Source organism: Felis catus, chromosome D2 (assembly GCF_018350175.1).
Source record: "Felis catus isolate Fca126 chromosome D2, F.catus_Fca126_mat1.0, whole genome shotgun sequence".
In the NCBI taxonomy this organism is placed as follows: Eukaryota; Metazoa; Chordata; class Mammalia; order Carnivora; family Felidae; genus Felis; species Felis catus.
Genome location: NC_058378.1, coordinates 65,343,283 through 65,364,355, shown reverse-complemented (window position 1 = coordinate 65,364,355; position 21,073 = coordinate 65,343,283). Strand labels below are relative to the sequence as shown.

Genomic DNA, 21,073 nt, shown 5'->3' with positions numbered 1-21,073 from the left:
GGCATGAAAATACTAGAGTGTGTATACTATGGAAGGCTATTTACAAACTAGCTGGATTTGTTCTGTGACAGGACTAGAGGGCTTTGTGTTTCAAAGAGATAAGATATGCCCTGGTGAGAGGAGCCCCAGCATCACTTGTAAGTTCACATTGACTGTCCTCTGTAGGTTGAGGCTACGGTGGGAGATGCTGTTATAAAATTGACCTGCCTAATAACAGTGAAATGGTGGGATGCTAAAATCACAGGGGCCAGGTTGCCATCCTAAAACATTAGATAGGTGGGCACAAAACCGATAATGAGTTATACAGGCAGAATGACAGCCAGGGAAGCCTAACTCATAGAGAGCTATGGAAAAAATTAATAAAACATAGTATTTCTAAGGGCAAGAATGTTAGGCTGGAAACAAGAGTGTTGCTTAATCTGTTCAATCCAAAGAAATCAAGAACAATCAAGGGGCAAATGTAAGATACCCTAATAATAAAATCATAATTCTTGGCCCACATTTGCTCAATGTTATGGAACTGAACTAATACATTGGTGAATAGGTTGTGTTCTCAGGACGAAGGATCATATAATTCCACAAGTATATACAATAACGTAGTCCCTCATTCTCAAAGAGAGTCAAGACTACAAATAGATAACTTTTCACTTGAGAAATGGGAATACTATGGCATTTTGAAGAATATTAGATGCATGATCCACTTTGACATTAAATCTCAGGAATCAGACATGTCATTATTGTGCCCCTCTTAAAGTAGGATATGAGTATTCCCAGGGATCATTCCCTTGGTCCTCAAATGTGTAGTTGGAGTAAGCATATGTGGTTGTTGGTAGGAGCTTCCACCAGTTCCTTGGCCTTTGGGGTAAGAACTACCAAAGTGATAAAAGCCACAAAGACTAAGATTTTAAATTAAAAACAATAATGTATCCCAAGGAAGGCCAGGACTAGGGTGGAATAAGTGAGGCACCTAAGGCACAACATTTAAGAAAACTTGCACTTTCAAGATCACGTACTCTAGCCCTGACTCTGAACCTGAATTAGGAGGCAAAGATTAGTGGCATACCTGAAGACGTAAAGGATGCCAGGAATATGGCCCAGATTGTAACCATGTTTAATGGCTCCACCAAAAAACATAGATATGGGAAGATGGCAGCAAATTATCACAAAAATCCATGAAGTAATAAATCTATATGCAGATGCTCTGCCAGATGAGGTATCTTTGCTAGAGCAGATTGACAAAACCTCAGTTATATATTATGAGGTCATTGATCTGGAAAATGTATTCTTCCCATCCCTACCAAGAATTATCAAAAATATTTTGCCTTCATGGAGGGTACACAACAGTATACATTTATATTTATGCTTTCGGGCTATATTTATTCTACTATCCTTTGGTATAATATAGTCTCAAATGATCTTCACACTCTGGAGAGTCTACAGAACATTATGTTGTTCTACTAGTTTAATAACATTAGGTAAATCAGACCAGATGAGCAGGAAATCGCAAATATGTTGGAGCTTTGGGTAGTCATATACACTTTAAGGTGGGAGGTAAATTCTGTAAGAGTTTGGGGGCCAGGCACAAAAGTGGCGTTTTTAGGGATCACATGTGCTTGACATAACAGAGTATCTGCTTGAAAATAAAGCACAAATTGTTGCTTCTCTTGCACCTCCCACCACTAAGAAAGAAGCACAGCTTGATTATCTTCTTCATGTTGTAGGGTAGTGTAGTTTACACTTTATATTATTTCAAAGCATTTGCCCAGTAGCATAAAAGACTACCTGCTTTGAGTGGACCCTGCACTGTATAAAGGCTCTGAATCAAATTCAGGATGTGGTTCAAGTTCTACCATATGACCCATCACACATGTTGGTATTAGATGTATCTATAATGGGCAACAATGTCATATAGATTTTAAGGGCAAATCCATTAAAGAAGCAGAATATAGATTTCCTATGTTTCTTGAGTCAGGCCATGATATCACATGACTATGTGACCATAAATGTTCATCATGAATTCATTTCTCTCAGACTCAGCAGTTTATAAACTTGGATACAATTACATAGAAATGGTGTATCCAAGGTCAGGCAGGAGTAAGGCACAAGTAAGCTGATCAATCAGCTTTCCTAGATAGCAATGCCATCTGCCATTTTTGCTTTAGTTACCTTATTCTCTGCTAACAGAGACCAGCCAACAACAACAAAAAGTTTTGAGCTTGATTCATAGGTGAGTTACCTTAGTATGTTGATAGATACTGAAATGATTGGTAGATTGACTACAGATCCACCCCAGTGACTCAGACAGCATTTACAGAAAATCATTCTGAGTGGCAAAGTTTCAAGTGTTATACTTTGGAATCCACTTTAAAAAAATTAGGAGTTTAAGGATTTATTTTTAGAGAAATTCTAGGGTCATCCAAAATTGAGGCGAAATTTCAGAGATATCCCATATAGTGCACCCCCCATCCCCGCACATGCATAGCCTTCCCCATTATCAACATCCTGCACCAGAATGACTTAGAAGAGTAGGAAACTAAAGTATTCTTCTGCCCTATGTGTTGAACTACTCTGGTCACTTCACTTACAACTTAGGCAAATAAAGCAGATGTTATTATAACTGATTTAAAAATGAGAAAATAGGGGTTCAGGCATATCCAAAATTTTTCCATGGCCTATACAGCCAATAGATATTGAGACCAATGGATTCTAAGTCATGACTTCCTTCCTGTCCCCTCTCAGTGGAAACAACATGCTACTACTTCTGTTGTAATAGCAGGAGGGCTTCAAGCTCCTGTATTAAGCAAACTTATTTTCTTTACTCAGGCAGAACAGCCTTTTTGCATGATGAGCGAGCCATTTTGCTGCAAGTTTTTGCTTTCTTCCCAAAGGGAAAAAGTAAAAATATCAAATAACAAAAGTATCAACTTTTTTTTTCTATTTCTGTATGGGATCTTTTCCTTTTCATCATCAACAAGGAGACATTTTTCTCATAGATGGGAATGATCCAATTTTGTGTTTTGCTGACCATTAACATTGTATAATCAATATGTTTTCTTTCTTTCACTGGTTCAACCCTTTTGAGAACTTACTAGAGACCAGTTCTCTGCTCATCCTTGGAGCTATATAAAGGAACATTAATCATGCTCTTTGCCCTTGCAAGTCTCACATTCTATGGGGTAAAGAGATGTGGACAACAAAAATGACAATATGAAGGGAAACATATTTTCATTGATACACCTGTCTTCTTAAGTCAAGGATGATTAGGATACAATTAAGTAAGATCTCATTGGCAGAAGCAAAAAGAAGCACAGTATAGCAATTCTGAATGACTGGAATATATATGGGGAAGAGATGTCAGGGTACCATTAGAGGGAAGAGCAAGAATCAGATCAGTAAGTTGAACATCAAGGGATTTGGATTTAAGCAATAAACAAGAACTTCAACCTCTGTTGTTTGCTTTACAGTCTCCACAATTGGCAGACAATGAAAGAAACCATCTTCCTACACTGCCTTGTTCTGTCATCTGGATGAAAGTCATACCTCCACAGGGGGAATGGAGTGATTTACTAGAAGTATAGGAATTTGATGATCATGTTTCCAGAGCAATTTTGGATTTATGCCTGACCACAAGCGAGCATATTTTAAATTAAAATAGCTGGAGGCAATCTATGCTAATTTAATACCTTTTAATGTTTTCTATGAGAAGTAAATCAGATTACTGTTTCCTTGTTATTGGGTCCAGCAGAATCTATCCTATTTAGGTAACTTGAATCTGAATCAATCTGGCTTAAAGTCTGAGTGCTTAATAATAATGCTTCAATCCTGACATGGTTTCTAGGTCTAGTATTCTATGATTCTGTAGGGCTGTTCTTTCCTGGCCTCTTCATTCACAAAGTATGTGTTTTCATCACCACAGTGCTTGACAAATGACCTCCCTGGGACTTGTCTACAATGTTGGCTGGACATCAGAATCACCTGGCAGTGTTTAAAAGCCCTGACACCCAAGCCAAACCCATGACAAATTAAATCAGAATACCTGACTTTTGGAGATGGGACTGAGGCATGTGTGTGTGTGTGTGTGTGTGTGTGTGTGTGTGTGTGTGTGTGTATGTGATTTATCAGGTTATTCCAATGAGCAATTAAGGTCAAGAATGACTATTGTATAGTAATCAGCCATGAATCATTTATTTTGTTTTAAAATCACATTCTAGGTGTTCATTATGTACCTGCTGTATACCTGCTAACAGAGGGTTAAGCAGTGATTGGAAAATGAAAGACATAATACAGGGTCTCTAGTCTCTAGGACATGACATTTTAGATTGAGGCTCAAGTCAACCGTATATTAAATGGTTAATGAAAAGTCCAGAGATCATAGTAAAAAGCTGCTACATTTATATGTGTGTGTGCGCATGTATACCTGTGTATATGTGTCTTTTCAATGAAAGGGGGGTGACCATACATTTAAGTTTTCCCAGAGACAATAATGGCTTACATCTGTTTCCTTGGAATAATAGTAGTAGTCATGTACTCTCATGTTTCCTACTTTTGCTGATAAATCATAAGCTCACCCTAAATATTAAATAATGAGGCAATGGGAAATCATGGGATGAATCTCAGGAAGATGCAAACATTGATGGGCACTTGTGGCGGAATTAGTGGGGAGAGAAAGAGAAAGACATCAAGGGACTAAGTAAGTACTTAGCATTAAGAGTGGTCACAATCAATGGGAAGAAAGTGAGAGGAAGTTCCAGCCAGCATGCAAAGGGGAATTAGAGAAATGAATCTTCCACAAGTAGTGTAAGTTGAACACACTGGAAGCCAAAGGAGTTTGTAGGGAGTTTTCCTTGTGTGGAGAAGGCTATGAAGAGGTCAGTTTTCCCTATGGCCACTTTAATGGAACAAGGAGTTCCCACAGTTCACCCTTTGGTCTTTGGTTTTACTCAATACAGCCAAAGAACATTCAGTTCCCTGAGCCTGGGCTCATCCCCCATTTCCTTTCTCTTTCTCTCTCTCTCTCTCTCTCTCTCCCTCCCTCCTTCCCTCCCTCCCTCCCTCCCCCATCTCTCTCTTTCTCTTTCTCTTCTCATTCCCCTTTTTTTTTCTAAGCTACCTTGTGTTCATCTTCTAAATACAAATTTAAATGTCACATTTTCAGGTAGACATCCCCTACTCCCCAACTAGGTTACCTCTGTGAGGGACTAGGACTGAATCAAAACATTGTCCTTGGAATTGCTGTGGGTCAATGGAAAAGATGCAATCCAGGATACACATAGATTTAACCTCCATTCTAATTTTCCTTCATGCGTTCATAACGTGGTTTAAAGTTGGTACAGCTTCAGTTTATACATAAGTTCCTTCTTCTCTGAGAGCTTAAATTACTGCTTTTTAAAAAAGGCAACCATTAGAATCACTTTTTATATTCAGAGCAATAAAAGTTCATTTTGCACAAGCGAAATGGCAGCTTTGGCCTCTGCTTTGATTTTTTTTTCTCTTCCTGCAGTAACTGTCTCGTGATGAGACTGTCACTTCCCTGAGTGCCCACAGACTACTCAGGTTATTCCTGTTTTGGTTTGTCAGCATCGATTGGACCACCAAGGCTTTTAGAGGATTTTTGTATAATACAATTGTCAACCCCAAAGTAATGTGATTTGTTGAGAGATTTTCAGCTTTATCACTGACAATAAAATGGCCACCTCGGTAATATGGTGACATTAAACAGTACTTTGGTTAAAGTTGGTATTCCACAAGCTAAAGAGCAGGTAGTAAGACATTACCAGGTATCTACACATGACAGTTTTTTTCAGGGCCAGTACCTCTCTCTTATAGAGTCAAAACCAAGACAGGGAATTAATTAATTCAACTTAACATTATTAAATGTAGAAACCCTGTTCTGTGCTCAATCCTAAGCATCTGGCATGGACCCCTAGTTCCTATTGGACTTCATGGTCTAGCTGCCTCTTGATCTGCACAGAGGTCTACACTGAACAGTAGTATTTTTCTTTTTTATTTCCTACACTCTGCCACACCATAGTCTCTTCCCCTGGCCCCATGATCAGCGGTCCACCCAATGGGAAGCAGCTAACAGATGCTACATTCACAGCACCAGAGCTGTGTTATATTTATATATAGAAAGGCGTTCCTCAGCAAATTCTCCACAGCATGTGGAGCTGTGTTTTCAAGGACAATTTCTATGTTGACATGTCCAAGGAAGCTTAATGAAATCACTGACATCAATCTAAAATTCCCCTCAGAGCTTGAGGAGCAGGCAGACGGGAAGATTCTGGATCCAGGTGAAACAAAGGAGCATCCAGTGTCTACCTTGTTGCAGAACCTCTTCCTGAGGAGAGGATTGTCTCTGGGGTGGGCTAGTTGGTTGTCTCTACAAGATAATTTAGTTGAATTCTGCCATATCATTGAATAAATTATTGATCATAAATATATGCAAGCTGCAGTAATGTGTTTAGGCTGTTGAATGAGCTCAATCTTTTAACTTTTAAAATTTATTCTTTTCTTTCTTTTATTCTTTTTGTTTTACTTTATGTAAGTTCATCACCTCTCTGACCCTAGTTTTGCTTGCATTTTTAACCAAACTATTAGCTTAACCAATAATTTGTGGGCAAGCAACCATTGTGCCTCAAAGATATAGATGTCCTTAAAATCTAAGGCAGAAAAAACAGATACAATATTAGACAAAGCATATGGCAATAATTGGTTTACTTCTTGGAATTTTTTCCTACAGTTGGCTGTCCTTAAACCCTGTTAGCATGGTGCTGGGATTAAGGTCCAGTCTTATAAGTAACAACTACATCGATAGTAATTTATTTTCTGTTAACACCTATTAAACGGAATAGCTCCATGTGATAGACAGTGTGAAGCACCCCAGTCAATCAGAAATTACAGAAGCAATAAAGGAGTAAAAGTATAACTTATTTATGTAACACATATCCATTGTGCCTTCTGTATCTTGAGCAATAGCCTAAATGGGGGGATAGAAGGTTGTGTGACACAGTACCCCGTCTCCTCAGGGAGCTCACAGACCCAAAGTGGACATAGACACACAATTACAAAAGACATAAGTGCCATAGGGAAAGAGGGGTGGGGGTGGGAATGTAACCTTGTCTAAGGAGATGTTCTCTGGGGAAGGAGAGACCTTGGAGCTTAGATCAGAAAGAAGAATGATGGAGAATGAGAGACGACAAAGGGGCAGGCAGAGGAAAGTATTCTAGGCAGAGGCATATGACACAGAGATTCTGATATGGTGAGAAGCATAGCTCAATATGGCAGGAGTGCAGAGTTTAGAGAGAGGGATGGGAGAGGTGTGGCTGCAGGGCAACAGGGCCACGTGATACAGACCAAGAGAGACCCACCTGAGGCTTTGTCAATATAGTTTTATTGCCAAAAATGCATAATACAAATCTATTTATGAGTGAAGCATCAGACAAGCACAAATTCATGGATATTCTACAAAAGAACTAGACTAATCAAAAAAATGTCAAGTTCATGGAAGATGAGAATAGATTGAAGAATTTTACAGAATAAATGAGACTAAAGAGCCATGCCACTAAATGCTGTTTGTGATCCTGACTTATATACTAGACCAGGAAGCAAACGTATTAATAAAGTTATAAAGATAACTATTCCAGAAATTGGAGACATTTGAATACAGACTATAGGTTGCATAATATTATTATATAACATTACATATCATTATTGGGCCAGTTGTACTTTGGTTATGTGATAGAATGTTCTTGTTTTAAGAATATACTTTGATGTATTTTAAGGGTAAAAAGATATGTCTCCAAATTCCTGTAAAATCTTTCTGAAAAAAACATTGTGTGTCTGTTTGTGTGTCTGTGTTTGTGAGAGAGACAGACATTGTTCTCCCTTGATTTCCATGCCTTTGTTATGTGCATGCTCTGACAATTAAGTCTGACAGAATGTCAGAAAAGATTGATACCCTCTCTAAACCATTGAAAAAAAAAACTAAAACATCCTCTTCCTTAAGACTAAAAAAATGTATATTGTTGTTTTATTCAGCTCCTAAAAAATGTTCCCTGGGTTCACCTAAATTTTATACTGAACTTAAAAAGTATTAATAAAAATAACCAAAGTTCTATTTGAGGTACTTTGCATGCTTTATACCACTTAATCCTCAAATAGTCCTATGAAATATGAATAGTCATTATCCCCATTTTTTTGATGAGGATTTGAAATTTTAAATAAGTCATTGATGGTCACACCACTAGTAAGTGTCAAAGTGAGGCTACAAATCCAGGTTACACTATTTCTAAATCCATTCTATTAATGATTATACTGGTATTAAGAAGTAGACCTTGACATTTTGATCTTAAAGACAATTCCCAGATCCTTTGGCCTGCCAACAGTGCCACATTGGCACACACAAGTGACAAAGCACAGTCTTTTCCACTGATGTTGGAGATGTAACGTTCTTATCACCCTGTTCTTCCGTGTCAGAGACTCTGTGAATGTCACAAGATGTTGGCCACAGACCCGTGCCATTTTACCACTGTCCCATGCACAGAGATGAGTGGTCCTTCTGAATGTTCAAATCCTCAGTTCCCTCCAAGCGACAAGCACTGAGATGTGACATGGTGCATTTCTTCTGCTAGGTCACCTGCCAAGCACCAGAGTTAACAGAGAGGACACCAGCAATGTCATGGTCAGTTGTCTGATTTGTCTATTCCTAGGAATATGGTGTCAGGAGTAGATACTACAAATACAGGACTGAATGTGAACAGTGACCTAGAGCCAAAAGGAGATTCGTGTCTTTGCAACAGGCTGTTTCCTTTTCTTAAGTCAAGAAATCTGTCCTCATCCCTTTACCTTCTTGGCCTCACTTCTTCATCAACTATTTAATTGAAGGTGTAGATTAGCTTTCTCCTTATGGCAGTTTGGGTTTGTGTTTTGTGAATACCAGTGTCAGCTGGGAAAGGGGAGGCAGGACACCATAGAAGTGAGGTGGGGTGGCCCTTATGAGGACCATGGAAACCTGGTTGGTCCCGGCTCTGGCACCAATGAACCAGGCATCTCCAGGCCTCAGATTGCACATCAGTAATAATCAGGAGAACTTAGTCCTTGTTCAAATAAGGCAGCCCTTTTTATGGTTGTTTTTCCAACATAGTTTTTAATACTGCTCAGTTTTGCTCTCAGAAATGTCCCCATTTGTATGATAAATCATACAACACCCAAATACCAGAGAGAATAATTGGGTTGATATGAAGATCAGATGGAACAATACAGTGTGGACTGGAGATTCCCTGCACAGATCCTGTAAACAGACTGCTGAGGTTTAAATATTCACTTAGCCTCTTATTAGCTATGAGACTATGGATGTGTGACAAGGTAAATTGGGCCACTCCCTCCGGGAACTATGGCAGGTTGTGAAGTGATGCACATATATAGAACTACATACTTTCTGAAATAGTCCTTTTATAAATATCCCTCATGAAACTGTAAGAGCCAGATACTTAGCTATCCTGATTCTTATTAATATATCCTATATGATTAATAGAGATAAATTACAGGTAAATCAGTTCTTGTCAAATGCCATGTAACCACCATTTCTACTTACAGGGCAATACATACATGCAAACATGGATACGTAGACTTAACCTGCTCTATGGAAAAGACTTATCCGTGTTTTCTGTATTTAAATAAAAGATGTTATTGCCTCACTGCCAGTATAACTTCTCCTTGAAGTTTCCCCTAATAGTAGCTATGGGTTTGCTCTGAATAATCTTTACTTTTTTTTAATGTTTATTTAATGTTAAGAGAGAAAGAGGGAGAGAGAGAGAGAGAGAGAGAGAGAGAGAGAGAGAGAGAGAGAGAGAGAGAGGTGGGGGGAGGGAGTGCAAGTGGGGAAGGGACAGAGCTGTCAGCATGGAGGCTCTGAGCTGTCAGCACGGAGCCCGATGCAGGGCTGGAAATCCAGGTGCCACTGAATAATCTGTAGTTTCTAACCTGGGTTTCTCAGTGGGAGAGCTGGGTTGGGGACTAGTCCTACAGACTGTATTCATTCCCAAGAGTGATCCCTCTGCCTCTGCACTGACCCCATTGGTTCCCCTGTGGCCCCAGGAGGTGTGGCATGCCCCTTCTTTTGGGGAACTCTGAATAACAAATTATTTGTTAAGTGCAATTGTCTCCTGATGTGTTGACCTCATCATACCCGTAAAATAATGAAACCTACATTTTTTAACAGATTCTGAGATTACTAGTCACTTACTTGCCAGGTCTTGGACATGTGATTCTAGTTTTTTAAAGAGTCACTTATTCTTCTCATGGTGATTCATTCATTCCAGTGATTTTGCTTTTCCAATCAAGTAGCATGGACTTTCTCATGCCTTTAGGAAATCCCATTCACAAGATATTTGCAATAGGTAAGGAAAGAGGGTGATGAGTTGACAAAAATTGTCTTAGTATTACCATAGGGATAATTTTTACATTTTTCTTTAGTGTTTATTTATTTCTTGAGAGAGAGAGAGAGACAGAGACAGAGACAGAGAGACAGAGAGAGAATATGAGAAGAGGAGGGGCAGAGAGAGAGGGAGACACAGAATCCAAAGCAGAAACAGGCTCCAGGCTCTGAGCTGTCAGCACACAGCCCGATGTGGGGCTCGAACTCATGAACTGTGAGATCATGACCTGAGCCGAACGAAGTAGGATGCTCAACTGACTGAGCTTAACTGACTGAGCCACCCAGGTGCCCCAGGATAATTTTAATACATGGAATAAAATCTCCTGGCACCATAGTTTAAAATAACTTTAGAGGAAATACCTATTATTCAATACTTTTTCACAACCAATGCCTTATGATTTTTGGTTTTTAAAGCACATCATGAACATTTCCTCATTTGATCATTGTGATAACAGTCTTATTATTTGTACTTTCTAGATGAAGGGCATTAAATTCAGAGAGGTTGTGGCTCACTAGCTGCAGGGCTAACATTAGAACTGAGGTCGACTTGGTCCCAGTCTTGTGTTCCTCGCTTTGAATCGCACTGTTTCCCATCTATGACATTCCTTTTTATGATGAGATAGAGATAATGATGATAATGAAGATAATGACATGTATTCAAAATGTTTCATGTCTGGCATTTTTATTTTTACTTCTGAAAAAGTAGGCTTTCCTTTGTGCCCAAACATAAATAAGAGGTCATGTTTCATGATCTAGAGAAAAGAAATTATTCTTTCAATTTTTCCCTAGGCTTTTTTCTTCCATGCTAAGAAATATTTTTCAACGCTGTTTTCTTAACTGTAAATAAGGTTACAAGAGGGAGTATTCAACCAAAACAATTATAATTGGCTACAAACATAATCCAATAACCTCATTTCACCCATATTGTTAAAAGAGTTAATTGGACCTACGCTTACAGCCACCAGCTAAATATATTTCTGTATGCAAACAGTGAATCCAATTTCTTCCATAAACATCCCTCTGCAAACGTGGTGTACATGAAAGGGTAAGGAGGGAGGATTCTGCAGTGTAAGCCCCAAACTTCACCCGTTTATCCATTTGGTTACAAGTGTGTGATTCTATCATTTCAGAAAGGAGAGAGACAGACAATATGTGTCTATTATCTATATGCATTTTCAAGTAAACCAGGTAAATGATACAAAAAATAGCTTGTAATTGCAGCCAAGCTCAGCCCAAATCAGGTGTCTTTTCTGTGCAGACATCTAGTAAACATTGCACCTAACATCTATGGCATTAATCTGGAGGAGATGAGGTATCTTTTGTCTGGGTGATTGTTTCACCTCTGGGCACATCAGCTTATATTTTTCCCTTTAAAAACTCAAATATAGTAAAATCTTACTTTTTTCAAATCTTACTGACTTGGAAGTGTTGCTGTTCAGGCCAGTAGTTAGTTCATTAGAGATATTAGAAAGACATCTCACGTATGGATTTCTGCTCCCGCTGTGTTCCGTATTTACACTGCAAGCTGAGGCAAATCTGGAAGCATTTTAAACCTTACATTGTTTTCTTCTGAAAGGGAGTCATGGTCATGTTTTTGGTGTTGTTGTTGTTGTGTTTTCTTTTGTTGTTGTTTTGTTTTTGTTTTTGTTTTTTGTTTTTTTGTACAGATGGGATCATGAATGAATGTGAATGAATTTTTTAACAAGTGCAATATACACTATGTGGGAAAATATTCAATAAGTGAATTCAACAAACAATAATGTAAACAACTATGGAAGAGAAAATTTACTTTCCAAATACAAGTCTCTTTGAATTACTCTTAAAGCATAAATTATATTGTAACAGAGAATTCACAAATGGCATGTGTTCACCCTTAGTTCATTAACAAAGGTCTCTCCCTTGAATATTAACTTAGTTAATTCAGATTTTATTTGTTGTGGCTTTAAAGTACACTTTGAAAGCAAGGTTTTACCCAATTCCATTGTTGGTCATTTCTGTTAGCCAAATTAGTGAGCTTGTATGCCAGCCATTTTCATGGTCTGAGTTGACAAGCCTTACGCTTGGGATTTTGTGTTAATGCAGAAACTCCATTTTTCTAGAAAATAAATTATTTTTCTCTGTAAATTTTATTAACTACCTTTGCTTCTGAGACACTCCATAAATAAGGAAAAGGCAAAATAGAATTCTGATTCCTCATTCCAAGTTTAAGCATTTTCCAAATACTGGGTGTTTGAGTTTATCCCTTAACATATTATTCAGTATTTATTAGCCCATTTATGTCTCAAGAAAGAGACTATGCCCCTGCCACTCATCTGTTCTGCTTACTTTGAGGATCTTCAATGTGCTTTGCACAATTAGTGTTAATGTTATCTTCCCCAAATTTGTTCCTATTCATATGTTTACCAAGAGTACACTCAGCACAGTGCTATTTGCTGTAAGAGGCAGAATAAAGGTAATTTTAGTTGTTAGTGTACCAATAATAGTCATTATACAAGATTTATGGAGCTTATAGTTCTTTTGGGGAGATGAATGATAGCCCAAAATAGTTAATGAGCAACAGAGACAGTATATGATTAAGGAAAGCAATTTGTGAATCCCGTTGTCAGGGTTCATGGGAATATAGAGAAGATAGGATATAATACATGAGGGGAAGCTTCATGAGGGAGGTGAGGCATGAATTGAGCCTGAGGGTGAGAGCTGTGTGTGACTAGGATATAAATAGAATAAAATGTGAGAAGAGAGATTTGAGATTAAGATTTCAAAGTGACTTCAGGGCTGAACTATTGATGCCTTTGGGAGAGTTAGTATAGTAGGCTACTCTTTTTTATCCTTTGCTTTAAATGAAGGTAAATTCATGAATGTCAATGATTTGGGCTTCTCCCATTTTAGGCAGTCTCATTGGATCTTATTGCTGTGTCTGATATTTAATATTTATTAGAATAGCAATCTACTTCTTGGAATACTCCTCCCTAGCTCAATCTGTATAGTTTCTAGAGACTTTTTTCCCCCTAGAAAATATCTGTATATACCTTCTGGTCATATTTGATTGGCTCAGGAATAGACCTTGAACTAAGTTTAACAAATGAGTCTCCTAGACAAGATTTTTGATCTTGGAACAAGGGAGATCATTAGATCACTTTCTCTATTTGCATCTGTAAGATGTGAAACTTGGAAGCTATTATCACTTTCATGTTTAACCAGGTGTAAACAGCTGCTCTGTGGTAGGAGAGAAGAATGAGGTTGACACACAGAGACAAATGAGTGTGCATGCATGCACGTGTGTGTGTGTGTGTGTGTGTGTGTGTGTGAGAGAGAGAGAGAGAGAGAGAGAGAGAGAGAGAGAGAGAGATCATCTTGAGTATGTTGATGGTTCTATTTAAAGCCCAACCACAATCTTGTCCTTACCGTACCTTTTTAGTACTTGCAAGTAAAAAGATACTTCTTCTTTAACAAATGCTATGTTCTGAATATTTATTCTGCACCCCTCCCCAAAATTCATGTTGAAATCTTAACCTGCCAGGATGGTTTTAGGAAGTGGAGCCTGAGAGACAGGATGAAGCCATAAGGGTAGAGCCCTTGTGAAGGGAATTAATGGCTTTATAAAAGATGCCCCACATCTCTCCTTTGCCCCTTCTGCCAAGAGAAGATATACAAATCTTCAACCCAGAAGAGGGCCCTCTACCTACCATGCTGGCACCTTGATCTTGTGCTTCTAGCCTCCATAACTGTCAGAAATATATTTCAGTTGTTTATAAGTGACCCAATCCGTGGTATTTCCTTGTGGCAGCACATATGGATGAAGACGACAAATTAACAACTGATTTGGAGATGCAACGTTCAGCCTATTCTTGTCCTTACAGCACCATTGTGCAAATTAAAATAAAGATATTCCCTCTGCTTGCCCTGTAAGTATAGGACTCATCAAAGGAGCACAGAATATCTTATAGTCTCCACTTACCCACCCCTTAACCTGTTGTTTTTGTGCAGTGTAAAAAAAAAAAAAAAAACCTTATATAACCATCCACAGCAACCTTATAAAGGTCACGGCCTTGGCTGTAAGGACTGTTTTTCTTAAATGATAGCCCTCTATCCTAAACAGCCTATTAGTTTATTTTTGTCCAACCTAAATAACCTGAGGCACTTACCAGGAATATTAACTACCTGTATGGAGCTTTCCAATCATCAGGAAATGGATTTGTTATCACCTTCATTTCCTGATAAACTCTGCCATAACATAAACAGAAAAACATTTTTTTTCAATGAAAGCGAGAAGTGGTAGTGGATATGAGTGAAAAATGTGTGCAAAAAAAAAAAAAGCCAGTCCTATTTGCCTTTAGTTTTATGATTTGAGTACTCTTAGCAGGAAACTGTAACTTGATTCCTGAGTCATGAACACTTTTGACAGTTACACTAAGCTTGGGCACCAAATAATGTTCCTAGAGAAACTGAAAATTGGTATGTATATATTATATTGCTGTACCAAATGAAGTCATAATGCAAACAGAATGCTCACAGCAGGAATAGTTATTCTTGGGCAGATCTGGACATGCCCCCCAGCCTCTACAAACAGAGGAAGCCCTCCTCCCCAAAGTTTGTGAAAAGGCCAGAACATTATATTTTGTGTGGGGCAGGGGGGGCCTTAGTGGGATAAATTCTTCAGCATAAGTTATTGCACAACTTGTAGCTCTTTTATATAATGAAGAATCTAATTTAGCTAGTCAGCTCAGGGGTAGAAGAATCCATTTTCTTTATAAAGAAGATACCTTACAGGGTAACTGAATATGGAACTAGGAAGGAATTCTCTTCCTAAGAACAGATATTCCTGAGCCACAGATTTAAAGATAAAGAAATCAATCTCAATGGGAGGGTGCCAGCTTGTGATTTATGAAGCCAATCGGTCAACACAAGTTTATGGGACAGGCAGGAGGGAGACTGTTGAAAGCATGGTTCCTGCCTCCCATTGAGTATAATTTCTTTCCATCCTCAGAACAGTTGTGTAGATCTTCATTTACTCTTACTGACATCATGCCTTTCCAGTATCTCTGATCTTAGCATTGCGTCCCTGAAATCCATGGCCACGGTTACTTGGCTCAGTCACAGGAGGTACTGTGTAGTTTGGCGGTCAGACCACCTTTGTTCAGATTCTGACTCTGACACTCTCCAAAAAGACCTTGGTCAAACTGTAGATCTTTTCAGGATTTTGTTTTCTGCATCTACGAAATGAAGGTTCAAATAGACCTACCATGTAGAGTTGTTGATCTTTTCCAAAAGCAACCTTTCAGTTTAACAAATTTTCTGTATGTGTTTCTATTCTCTATTCCCCTCATTCTCACTTGAATCTTTATTACTGCCTCCCTTTGCCTTGCTTTAAGTTCAGTTTGCTCTTCTGTATCTGGTTTTGCTGCATCCAATAAGTTTTGGGATGTTGTGTCTTCACTTTCATTTATATCAAAATATTTTCTGATTGTTCTCATTTTTCGAGTCATTGGTTACTTAGGAGTGCATTGTATGATTTTCCCATGTTTGTGAATTTCCCAAATTCCCTTTTGTTACTGATTCCAAATTAGATTTCATTGTGGTTGGTTAACATACTTTGTATGATTTCAGATTATTGAATTTATTGAATTTCAAATTATTGAATTTTTAAATGACCTGACATATGGATTATTTTGAAGAATCCTGCTGTTGTTGGGTAGAATGTTATATAGATACATGTCTGTTAGGTCTAGTTAGTCTATACTGTGGTCCCGGTTTTGTTTTTCCTTATTGATCTTCCATCTAGTTGTTCTGTACATTATGGAAAGTAGAGTAGTGAAGACTGCAATTAACCCTGCTAGACTTTGCTTATGGGTTCTTTATGTGTGTTAGTGCATATCTCTGATGCTTAGGCAGGAAGTTTATACCTCTGCCTGAGTCTTAATTTCTTGATTAGAGTCTCAAGGTCAGCCAGAGGTGAGAGGGTAGGGACTTTTGAGGTCTTTTCCTGCACATGTGCTCAGCCCTGGGCATGAAAAATCCCCGTGTATGTGTATAGCCTTTTAAGTCCCCCAAAATGTGTCTGAGATTTTCACAGCCCCCTGTGAACATCTAGTCATCTATCCCACCAGCATTTTCTTTTATTGTATTATTTTTATTCTTTGGTGAATGCTTATTTTGTGCCCCATTTCTTTTTTTTTAAGTTTATCCATTTATTTTGAGAGAGAGAGAGAGAAAGACAGGGGGAGAGAGAGAGAGAGAGAGAGAGAGAGAGAGAGAGAGAGAGAGAATGAGTGGGGAAGGAGCAGAGAGAGAAAGGTACAGAGAGAATCCCAAGCAGGCTCTGCACTGCGAGTGTGGAGCCTGACACAGTGCTCAAACCCACAAACTGTGAGACCATGACCTGAGCTGAAAGCAAGAGTTGGACACTTAACTGACTGAGCCACTCAGGAGCCCCACTGTACCCCTTTCTTATCATATCAAGCCTATTTGATATTAAACAATTGATACTTTTTTTTTCTTTTACAAACACCCCTGGGAGAAAGTATGTTCATGTGGTTTTAACTCCGAGCCAGGTCCAATAAAGACAAACGAGTTAGGTTTGATAGGGAACTTCTAGCCAGATCAAATAGCAGTTCTTTGGGAATGGTGCTTAGGAGAAGCTCCAGTCCCATTCTGCCCCACCCAGTGCTGCTGACCTCCTGGATTGTGGGGATGCTGATTCTCAAGGCTACAGCAGAGGCAAAGAGAGAGAGATGGTAATAGGGCAAGTTAAATGCAATAAAGTTCATTATTATTACCAAAGTTCTTTCTCTCTAATAAATACCACTCAGATAGTTATAGGCATTGGCTTAATTCCCAGAGCTCTGAAAATATTGATTTTCACAATTTTTTCCATTGTGCCCATTACTTCAGGGAGGAAAGAACTTTCAGAAGTCCTTTTTCTGCCACTCTCCCTGACTTTACCCAGGTGCAATTTTAATCTTCATTCCCCTGTGAATAATGTTTTAATTTCCCCTCAGACTTCTTTTAAGTTTTCATCTTTATTTTTTTAATCTTATTATGATATGACCTCCTTATGATGATTTTCTTGGTTCAAGTTATTTTAATATCTTGGTTATGTAGATTAATGGTGTTTTAATTAATTTTAAATTGGCCCTTCTATCCTTTCTTCCTTTTCTTCTCCTTCTTTTCTTCTTCTTCCTTCCTTCCTGTTCCTCCTCATCCTCCTCTTCCCCTTCTCTTTCTCCTCCTTTCTTTTTTGTGTCTAACCCCACACATCTCTCCTCTCCTTCTTGGACTCCAATTATACATATATGAAAAATGTGCTATTGTCACAGATTCTTTGCTTATTTTTGGTCATGTATATTTCCTGACTGCTTCAATTTGGATAGTTTCTATAACTATGAGGTCAGGTACATTGTTCTTTTTTTTTCTGCTGTGTCTGTCTAATCTGGGAATGTTATTGTTTTTTTTTTTTTAATTTTAAGATATGGTATATTTCAATTCTAGAAATTCTGTAAGATTACCTTTTAAATTACCCATTTCCTCAAATTCTATTTATACTTTGTCTTTAATTCTTTGATTATATTTATAACAGATATGGTAAAACATTTCTCTGCATATCCAAGCCTGTCTCTCATTATTAGTAGGTTTCTAATGATTGATTTTACTCTTTGTTATGGGTGACATTTTAAATTTCTTCTTATGTTTACTCATTTTTGATTGGTTGCATATGTTGTGAGTTTTCTGAAGTTTGTGTTTGATTTTATTTTCTACCCAGGTTTATAGGTCATTGGACTTTGATCTAAAATGCAATTAAATTACTTGTGGAACCATTTCATACTCTCAAGATTAATGTTTTAGTTGTATTAGGATAGAGTAGCCTTTATTTGACATTACAAACATTACTTGGGCTTCTCTTGAATGTGCTAGATGTTTAGCAATGATTCCTCACTCTGACTAGTTGGAACCTCAACTCCTTCCAGCCCTGTGTGAAAGTTAGGAATGTTCAGCTTGCAGCTGTTTGATAATCTTTTGCCTAGCACTATGGATTTTCACATGAGGTTTCTTAGTATTTAATCCAAAAGTTGAGGGACTCAAGTGTCAATTTCTGGTATTCTTTCCCTAGGAAGAAATCTCTAGCATTCAGCAACTCAAATTCTACTTGCCTCTACTGTCCTGAATTCTAAACTCTATCTCAGAGTTCAACTCACTATATCTGCAAAATTCTCTTTTTTTAATGTTTATTTATTTTGAGAGAGAGAGAATGAGTGAGAGTGGGGGAGGGGTGGAGAGAGAGGAAGAAAAAGAGAATCCCAACTTGGTTCTGTGATAACAGTGGGGCTTGATCCCAGAAACCATGAGATCATGACCTAAGTCAATACCAAGAGTTGGACGCTTAATGGACTGACCACCCAGTCACCCCATTATCTGTCAAGTTCTACTGGGTTACTTTTGACCCCTCAGACAGTGATTTGCAGAATATTCCTCACCAGGATAATTGTAGGACTGACATTATTAGTTTCCCTGCTATCAGAGACCATAGTCTTATACTGCCAGTGGATCAGTATCTGAAAACATTTATTTCCCATATTTTGTTCTGCTTTCTCACTGTTAACAGTAGGAGGGAGAGTCTATTTCCAGCTATGGAATCAAGGTCAGAAGCAGAAGTTCCAGTCCTTGCTAGGTGAGTTTTAATTCCTTGGTAATTTTGGTCTCCCCCTACCCCCAAAACACTTCATGTAATTAGCAATTTTAAAATGCACTAAAATATTTATTAACAATAATAGCAAATACATCAGGATTTTCCTTCCTATGTTGACACTGATTTGTTACTTTTAGTTAAGAAAATTTCTTCTGTGCATTAATAAGACAGTCTTATTCTCTATACATTAACGCTACTATAAAACACGAAGCTTATTAATCACTTCTGCATGTATCAAGACCTCTGCATCAAAGAGTTCAGACATGCTTTGAGATGAGAGGTGGCAAAGCATAATGGTTAAAGACTCAGGCTCTAGGTTTAGAAAGATAATTTGCAAACTTTTTAGTGTTCTGAAATTTGCAGATATCTTTAATTTTTATATGTGTAATGGTTATGGTGAGAGTCCCTACTTCATAGAAATTTGTCTGAAAAGTAAATTAGATAATGCTCATAAACAGCTTAGCCTAGTATATGTTGTATCTAGTATATGATGTATATTTACATCTTATCCGTGTGGTAGAGAAGTAGAAGGAGGAGATGGGGGAAAGAGGAGCAGGAAGACAAAGAGGAAGAAGAGGAAGAAAAAGAAGAGTCAGAGAAGAAGACACAAAGTGCCAAGAACTATCAGGAAATATAAAAATTGTGGGTGGCATCTTACAAGCTTAGTTTTTAACAAGAGAGTTTCCTTCTGCCATTGAAATGGACATTTATTCAGCCCACTGATATTGAGCTATATAACTTTACTTTACCAGAGGAAAATTGGATCTGTCACTAGTTAATTACGTTAGTTAAATACCTTGAAAGGTGGTAGAAGTAATTCACTGGGGGCAATACCTGCCACATTCTGACATCTTTGTGTGGGTACAGTTAATGATCACCCCATTACAAATTTAATCACATGTAAATATATACTGTGGCCCTTGGGACTCCAATCAAAATTCAACCCCAGGAAAATGACAATATAAAAAATAAAGGAGTCAAATGTTTTCAGTAGCTCTTTTAAAAAAATAGTTAATCTTTGGGGAGTGCAATAGGAAAGTTTTTCAAACCAGATTGATCATTAGGATAGATAAATATTAACTCCAGATGCACTAGAGATTTCCTTCCTCTATCTGTGGGCACCTCTTTATTTCAGGGTGCCGTTAAGTCCATAAAGTATGACATGGAGCTACCTGCTCTCAGATCCCAGATGTTGTGTGGTCATTTTGGTACACCCCACAACCCAGTTCAAGGGTAAATCACAGCCAAGGATGGTCATATGGCTACATTGTTTCCAAATCTCTCAGAAAACTTCAACCTAATGCATTAAACTTCTCCTGCCAGAGTCAGACATAGAACCAATACTGTTCCCAAAAACACCCTGGCCATTGGGTACACACCTGGTAATAGAATCAAGGCTTCATACAGATGGACAAGTACATAGTGACTCTAGTTAGAACACCTGCTTGCAACTTAGGGAAGGTTTTCACGTCTTAACACAGTAGATTTTCAACACAGGAATGTTAACTGATCTTAATTCCCTGTAAAAGGATGTAACAATGAGGCTCACTCCAACCCCCCAATGTATTTCTGGTCAAACATGATGCCACAATTTGGTGTTTTAGAAACAGTGTTTTGTTTTTTTTGTCATAATAGTTTGAATAAAATTTACTTAAGAAAACAACCTGCTATAAATAAAAATTTAAATCCACATAGAAATGGTTATTATGGCTTAATAGTTTCTCTGTATTTCCTATTGAGTAAAATTGGGCTGCTGCATTACACCTGTTGGATTTGGACTTAATTACTCATACAAAATCAGTATGCTAGCTTTGGGGCAATTTTCATAACCCCGTATTTGATTTGCTTTTCATGTGATATATACATATGCATAAATGGGTGTATATTTATATGCACACGTGTATATATACATGTGATGTGAATGTATATATATCTGTAAGGAAAGTAAAACGCAG

General features: G+C 38.0%; 1 long non-coding RNA gene across 1 annotated transcript in view; it reads left to right on the top strand.

Annotated features, from left to right (window-relative positions):
- The window catches only part of LOC123380906, an 87,282-nt gene extending 66,460 nt beyond the window's left edge, over nt 1–20,822 (top strand). The window contains exons 3-4 of the long non-coding RNA XR_006587298.1: nt 19,035–19,100; nt 19,639–20,822. This is a non-coding gene — a long non-coding RNA (uncharacterized LOC123380906). The remainder of the gene's footprint in view (nt 1–19,034; nt 19,101–19,638) is intronic.
- The last annotated feature ends 251 nt before the right edge of the window (nt 20,823–21,073 follow it).